Source organism: Syngnathus typhle, linkage group LG16 (genome assembly GCF_033458585.1).
Source record: "Syngnathus typhle isolate RoL2023-S1 ecotype Sweden linkage group LG16, RoL_Styp_1.0, whole genome shotgun sequence".
NCBI lineage: Eukaryota > Metazoa > Chordata > Actinopteri > Syngnathiformes > Syngnathidae > Syngnathus > Syngnathus typhle.
In genome coordinates, this window is record NC_083753.1 from 11,243,319 (window position 1) to 11,251,881 (window position 8,563).

Sequence of the window (8,563 nt, forward strand, 5' to 3'; positions counted from 1 at the left end):
CAGTCTTATCTTTTAGGAAGCCAGAGATGTAATGTAAGATGACTTGTTGATATCCAGTATTTGTTAGTACTGCAGACAAAAAGGCTCTCGTGTGCTTGTGCCGATGCGACACCCACATTGCGCTTGAGTAGTTTGGCAGTCTGTGAAGTGAGAACATCATTTCCAGAGAGGACAGAACATGCCTGTGGAACATGTTTAAAGGGAGGAGCCCACTGGACAAGCGTGTGAACATTAACACAAACACTGCCAGTCAAAATGACTGATTACCTCGTCGGGACATGCCGGGAAAATTCTACGCTCGCCCCGACCGACTGTCTTCCCATCCTCCAGCCGCTACATGCCCGCAAGTCTTTATTCAATTCTCCCTGGGGTGTTCAAAATTGTATAATCATTAAAATATAGCCAGTGGTTGGGCTTCATTGTAATTTGTAAGTCGGAACTACCTTATGCCTGCCGGACGCCCTCTTCCTTCTCAGCCAGACTCCCAATACTTTTCAGGCTTGGACGATTTTGTTTTCTCCAGCGTGGAACTCATCTCCCTGACTCTAAAGTAAGTTTGAATCTTTTATTACACTGTCGATCTTTTTTTTCACAGTTGGAGTGCCTGGGAGAGCGGAGGCTTCGTGGCCGTTTGTCTGCCGTCGATCATCGGACACAAAGTATGGCTGCGGATCGAGAGGTTTGTGTGGCTTCGTGCACCAACTGCACCCTTCTCTTAGAGAGGTTGTCCCTGCTAGAGGGACGTGTCCGCCAGTTAGAGCAGAATTGCGCGATAACTGTAGATGTGGCGGATACAGACGCGGGCTGTAGTCAGCCTGCTAGCCCAGTTAGCATTAGCCCCAAGCGGCTTGCTAATCGCGATGAGCCAGGTAAGACGCATAGCCGTCCAAAGTCATCTCGGTCTACTGGCCCTCGCACTTTGGTCATAGGTGACTCCATTACCCGAAATATTACGCTTACAAATCCAGCCACGGTAATGTGTATTCCTGGGGGCAGAGCACCCGACATAGAAGCTAATCTTAGGGAGCTGACTCGCAATAGGTCTAGTCAACAGCGTAGTTCCATCAACACTAGCTACTCGGACATAGTGATACACGTCGGCTCCAATGATGTTAGGATGAGGCAGTCGGAGATCACAAAGAGAAACATAGCGAGGACTTGTGATCTCGCTAGAAAGATGAGTCGGCATCGAGTATTTGTCTCTGGCCCCCTGCCTGGGAGAGGCACTGATGAGAGGCTTAGTAGATTAGTCTCCCTTAATCGATGGATGGCTGGGTTCTGTAAGAAGCAGGGACTGTATTTCATAGATAACTGGCCTTCCTTCTGGGGCCGCCCCGACCTGCTGAGGAAGGACGGCCTTCACCCTAACCGTGAAGGCGCCTTCACTCTTTCTAGGAATATAGATTACTGTTTGAGCCACACATGACAGGTCACTTTAGAGCAGGCCGGGTCACAGGTGATTAGACCACCTGTCAGGATGGGTTTGGAGTCTGTTAAGATAAAGTTAACTAGCGCTAGGCTAGACTCCCAGCATGCACATAGCTCCTTGTGTAGACTAGAGCGTGATAGTTTGAATAGTGCGACAGTACACATAAACGCACTTTCTACTGGGGTAGTAGACAAATCCAATCATTCCACCCCGACCGGTTTTGCTGAGGAAACGGTGCCGGTTTCAGATAATTCTACACGTGTAACAAATATTTACTATCAGATTCCCACGGTCGTATCAGCCCACCGCGCTAACAAACATTTGAGAGGTGATGTCAGGCTTAGAGAACACAATCTTACTCGCATTTCGTATAAATATCCTTCGATAAATACGCACCCGGATCGACCAATTACACTTAAACTTGGTTTTATGAATATTAGATCGCTTCATACGAAAGCCATTCTCGTTAATGATCTCATCACAGAACATAATCTAAACGCTTTTGGTCTCTGCGAGACCTGGTTAAAACCTAATGAACTGATGCCGCTTAATGAGGCCTCGCCTCCAAATTTTGTGAGCTCGCATGTGGCGCGTCCTCGAAAAAAGGGTGGGGGTGTCGCCCTCATCTCGAATTCCGAGCTTAGTTTTAGGCCTCGTTCGATCAACGTATTTAAAACATTTGAGGTTCTCATTGTCCGATCCACCGCTTTACCGTCATTTTATCTTGTTGTTATTTACCGTCCACCCGGGGCTTACTCTGGCTTCCTGGATGAATTTTCAGAATTTGTGGCTGATCTCGTAACCAATGCGGATAATATAATTATCATGGGCGATTTCAACATCCACATGAATTTACCGTCAGAGCCACTTACTTCGGCGTTTCAGACTTTAACTGATACCTTTGGTTTTACGCAAGCTGTACAGGCAGCAACGCATAAGAATGGAAATACCATAGATCTGGTATTATCCCGAGGACTTGCAACCTCAAATATAGCAGTACTGCCATACACTACTGTTTTGTCTGATCATTACTTAATAAAGTTTGAAATTATAGTTCCTTGTCAAAGACAAGAGAGCAATCAGCATTATAGGAGCCGTCATTTCAACTCTATGACTGCAACTGCGCTATCTGAAATACTGTCGCCGGCAACCACTAATTTTCTCACATACGCCGACTCTATTGATAATCTTACGAATGAATTCAATGCGACATTGTTAAATGCCATTGACTCTGTGGCGCCGTTACGTCTGAAAACTCGCCGTAGAGTGCCTACTCCATGGTTCACAGATGAAACGCGTACGCTTAAGCAATTATGTAGAAAGCATGAGCGCAGATGGCGTCTAACCAAACTTGAGGTTTTCCATCAGGCATGGCAGGATAGCCTCCTGAAATATAAAGATGCGCTTATCTTAGCAAAAACTCGATATTTTTCGCAAGTTATTAATCTCAATAAAAACAATCCGAAACACCTATTTGATACAGTGGCAAAGCTGACTCTGCGCCAGCCGACCTCCGATAGTTCCTTCCACTCAGCTGACGAGTTCATGAAATTTTTTGCTCAAAAGATTGAATCCATTAGGGATGAGATCAAGAATAGCATTCCAATCGCTCGGTCGAGCACGCCGTTTACCAACGCTGATGATCATGCAACAACCCTCTCAACTTTTAAAAGCGTGTCTCTTGAAAGGCTTACACAAATTGTTAGTGCGGCTAAACAAACAACATGTTTACTCGACCCTCTTCCAGCCAAACTACTTAAAGAATTATTTCAAATTTTAGGACCGTCCGTCTTAAATATAATCAATCTGTCTGTCTCCTCTGGGATAGTGCCAACAGCCTTTAAAACCGCTATCATTAAACCGTTACTTAAGCGACCAAATCTTGACCCGGACTGTCTCAGTAATTATAGGCCAGTTTCAAACCTCCCATTCATAGCAAAACTTCTTGAAAAAGTAGTAGCGCAGCAGCTTATTGATTACATGGTCGCCAATAATCGATACGACACTTTTCAGTCTGGTTTTAGAGCTAATCATTCCACTGAGACAGCACTTGCGAAAGTGACTAATGATCTCCTCGTAGCTATGGATTCAAACATTTCGTCTGTACTGTTACTACTCGATCTTAGTGCTGCCTTCGACACTGTAGACTTCGATATTTTATTAGGGCGTCTTAAAAGTTGTGTTGGTATTTCAGGGTCAGCACTAGGCTGGTTCCATTCCTATCTATCAAACAGGACGCACCGAGTGGTCCATGGCAATGCGTCCTCGGAGCTCTATAATGTTACATGTGGTGTCCCACAGGGATCGGTTCTCGGACCAATTCTTTTTAATATTTATATGATTCCGCTTGGGGACATAATACGTAAATATAATATTAGTTTTCAATGCTATGCGGATGACACCCAATTATATATGCCGTTATCGATGACAGATCCGCGGGATTGTTGTAATCTTGAGAAGTGCCTTGCGGAGATCAAGCAATGGATGTCTCTCAACTTCCTTCGTCTTAACCCAGATAAAACTGAGATGTTGATAATTGGTCCAGCTCGTTATCAACACTTATTCAAGGAAACCGCTATAACTATAGATAACCGTACTATCACTCAAAGCGATACTGTAACTAATCTCGGGGTAATATTTGACCAAACTCTCTCCTTTCAAAAGCACATTAAGAATATAACCAGAATTGCGTTTTTTCACCTTCGTAATATTGCAAAGATTCGTCCGATCCTTTCGACCGGTGATGCGGAAACTATTATACATGCGTTCGTCACGTCGCGCCTGGACTACTGTAATGTACTATTTTCGGGTCTTCCTAAGTCCCGCATCAAAAGTCTACAGTTAGTACAAAATGCCGCTGCAAGGCTGCTCTCTCGGACAAGAAAATTTGATCACATTACCCCAATACTAGCCAACTTACATTGGCTTCCGGTCCATTTAAGATGTGACTTCAAGGTTCTTCTATTAACCTATAAATCGCTGCATGGCTTAGCGCCTTCATATCTCGTCGACCTAGTTGTTCCTTATGTTCCGTCTCGTAACCTTCGTTCGCAAAACGCTACCCTTTTAGCGACACCGAGGGCTAAGAAAATGTCTGCAGGCTCTAGAGCATTTTCTATTCGGGCTCCAGAGCTTTGGAATGCCCTACCAATGGATATTAGGACTGCTACCTCAGTAGAAACATTTAAGACACGTTTAAAGACACATTTCTATGACATGGCCTTTAACTAACCTGTAGTGGCCGATTCGGCTGGAGTTTGTTTTCTCTCCCTCTCCACCCCCTCCCTCCCCCCTCCCCGGCCGGGGAGGTGGTTAGGTGGTACCCATGCTGACAGCGGCTATCTGGATTCTCGTGGCCAATTCAGGATAGGGGAACTGCAGCTCAACCTCCTCGAAGAGCACTGCCAGGACAATTGAGGGCTCCTTTCGGCAGCCCTCTGCTGTGACATGGACATCCACTTTTTATTTAATTGATTTTCATGTTGTATCATTTGTGCCCTCTCTGCATCCATTTCAACCTGGTGATCCTGAAAGGGGGATCCTTCCATCTGTGGTCCCTTCTCAAGGTTTCTCATTTTCCCCCTGCTAGGGGTTTTTAAGTTTTTCCTTGCCCTTTTGGGAGCTTAAGATCAGGGGATGCTTTGAGAATAATTGTCAATTTCTGTCTATGTGAAGCCCTTTGAGACTGCTTGTGATTTAGGGCTATACAAATAAACTTGACTTGACTTGACTTGACTTATGCCTCACATTAGTCTCCCGTGGAGACTCCTGCGAGTCTGAATATATGCGATATTGGAATTTCATATCTTGTGTGTATCTCTGATGCTGATTTGATTATATGGTACAACCATTGCAGACCCATCATGAATGTCTGGAATATCAAAGATACATGATATGCCACGATCTGGGTATTTTTTGAGTTCACATGGAAGTTGAGACTGAATCCCATCGGTGCCTGCTTGGGTGTCCGTTGGCCCGCTGTATTTATAGCGGGAGGACTAGCCGTCCTCAGATTGCCCTTCACATCTGCAGCAAACCGACCAACCGACCGACCGATCAATTTCTCCATTTGTGTGAATTCACTGACACTTGAAGATTTGTTAAAACACTGGATTACGAAGAGTTCAAATTGGTGAAATAAAAATATATTTTTCGAGGATTACTGGAAGATTTGAATTTATAGCTGAGCAGAAATTCCAAGCCCATGTCCATACTGTTTTTCTCAATAGTTGTTTGCCTTGAGGCTTTTCCAAGTGACCGTGTCAAATGGCCTTCCGCGGATCACGGACCTTTGACAGGAGAATAGATTGCATGTATTTATAATTTTCCCCAGACAAAAAAAAAATCTGCAGTTGGCTGCCTTAGGGCTAAATTGCCTCTCAATGTCCTTCATGACACTTGCTCAGGAAATGTGTCACACTTTTATCTGTCAACATGGAGAAGAAGAATGTTGTTTCATGTTTCAAAGAAAGGGTTGAAGTAAACAAAGGCTGCAGGCAAGAGTTGTCGCACTTCCATCCCTCCACTCCCGAGACATGTTGGATATTGGAGAAGCTTCATGTCGGTTTTACTCCTATGAATTATAATCCTCCTTTTCTTAAATGTGTCTGCTTTGCTGAATGTCCTCAATTCCACAAACTCTCCTCCCCCATATAGCCTCACTGAACATGACAATATAATCAAGGACCAGGATAGCATTTTATGGGGTCTTCTTCAATAATCACCGGAATCGTTTGACCTCTGTGGGGCACCTCAAAGGCACCACCTCCTCCTGCTAACAGCAATCTCAGTGGTCAGTGTGACTGCTCAGATGCTCCAGCAGTGCCTTAAAGGTCTAAAGGTCACGGCTGACCCATCATGGTGGATTGGATCTTGGACATAACAGTGTGCACTCCCAACCTGTAAAATACTTTTTCATTTGTGACTTGAATAACTGAGCTTGTACTGCCCTGACTTGAAGGCTGAGCTACAAAAGACTAAAACTCAATGCACTGACTGTCAGGCTGTGACTTGAGAAACTCAACAGGCCTAGCACCTCTACCTTGAATATAGTCTCTTTGCGTCTACAACTCCATTCGGGTTTCATTGTGTGCACGTGTCTGCTGATTGATGGAGATGTTTCTATTGTCTCTGGACGCCATAGACGGATCATTTATCCTGCAACAATTTGGCAATGCCCTAAGAGCCTTAGTAAGCTGAGAGGGGAAAAAATGGTCAGCGGGACTGACAGCAGCCTTAATGAAAGACTCATCCGAGGCTCCGGGCGTGGAGGAGACGAGTGGTTTCATTGTCCGGGATAGATGGACTAGTTACATTTGGCCGGGTAGCTGCGGACATTTACCATGTGTAGGCACCTTCATGTGAATGGGCTATTTGAGATTGCCAAAAGGTAAATAACCGATGATATTAGCCTGCTTCTCCACAGGGATCTGTAAAGTGATATTGCAAGTAATCATTGATAGGTTAAACAAATTAAATAGATATGGGTTCAAGTCCCAAATAGCTTGCATTAAATTTCAGTGAGACAGATGATACGTTTCATCAAATGCTGTGTCTGGTACCACCTACCATGCAAAAACACTGAAAGGAAAAGCGTTTGTAGATTTATAGTGTGCAGCTGCTGATGTCAATGAATCCTGTCATTCTACAGATTGTGCTCCTGGTCCTGCTCCTGGTCCTGGTCAGTGCCTCCCTCACTTAATACTGTTTACATGCACTTGGCTACACATGAACAATGAAGTCACAACAGCAGACTTCCTGCATTTTCATTATGCTCCAGGAGTTGTGATGTCCAGAGACAGAAGCAGGTAATGAAGGCAGCATTAGCGCGCTAATTAGGCCGCAGCCCTGCAATGGCAGAACAAATTGTTTCTAGTCATGTGCAAAACACAGCCATATTTTAGAGAGAACTTCCTGCACCATGACTACTCTGAGACTCAATCTCACGAGGCCAGGATTGATTCAGATCCTAGTAATGCCTTTTCATTTACGGAGATATTGTAAGATAAGCAGTTTGCAAAGTACATTAAAATCATTACCACCCATCATGTAATCTATGCTCAAGTCCCCCTACAAATTGACTGGTACAATTTCAGTATTCATCATTTTCCTCACTGGTATTAGATTTCTAAAAGCATTTGTTTTCTTTCCCGTCATGTCTCATTTATTTACATTTTGTTTTTACACTGTATTTCTGGCCCAGATTCAACATCACCAATTCAAGACCTGATTGAACTGAATCAGAATCCAATTTTGCAGTCTACCTTTGGAGTGGAGATAACAGTTATAGCTCTGTGGTCAGGCTACACCCTCAGCATCCACTTCCATGCATGGATTGCTGCCCTGCCACTACGCTAGAAAAGATTATATGTCTTAGTCTTTTTCCTCTTCTACCCCTTCCCCTTTTCCCTTTCTTTCTGTGTCTGGAGAAGGTCACCTGAAGGAGATAATCCTTATTCCTCTCTGGTTTCGCATGCTTTTTATCTGAGAAGCTTTGTGGCCGGTGCTGGAGCCCATCCAGCGATCAGCCAAGCAGGAGCCAGCACACAAACAGAGAAGCAGAGGGGGGAGAGATTGCTGTCTTTTATCCCCCTGGTATGAATAACAAAACAGATACCTTAGCATGAGCTGGAAGGCTTGTTGCGTGTAAAATATATATGAATCCCACTTTCCTAATATATTTTGCAAACTTATATCCAGAAGCTAACCAGGAGGTCCCTTCTGTGGTAAATCAACATGTTGATAGCTTTTCCGTAGGTGAGGAAATATATAGGGTCGTACGTTCAGTTTTTTTTCCTATTTGACATAGACACTGTGAAAGTTTGTTTTCAACTTTCCTTTTGAGTGGAGATGAGAGCTCTCCACTCGCTGGCATATGGTGAATTTGCGAGGGCGTTAACGTTTGCTTGATGCATGTGTGCGACTACAGCGAACAGTTAAGGGCCACTCAGTGCAAATAATGAGCTAAAGCTGAGGTAATAATGGCTTCTAGCTACGCTTGTGTTGTTTTTGCCCTGCGCCTAGCATCTGAGCCATGTGGATATGGTCTCACAGTGACTAATGGGACAGTAAAAGAACAAATCACCTCCGTAGGGGAGGTAGGCTGAGCTGCCAGAGTTCTGCTTGCCAAGAACA

At 44.4% G+C, this 8,563-nt stretch overlaps 1 long non-coding RNA gene across 1 annotated transcript; it reads left to right on the forward strand.

Moving 5' to 3' along the window:
• The first annotated feature begins 455 nt into the window (after nt 1–455).
• On the forward strand, nt 456–5,159 carry LOC133169094 (uncharacterized). Its single transcript, XR_009718363.1, has 2 exons — nt 456–679; nt 4,746–5,159. It is a non-coding gene; the product is annotated as an uncharacterized LOC133169094 (long non-coding RNA).
• Nucleotides 5,160–8,563: the final 3,404 nt, after the last annotated feature.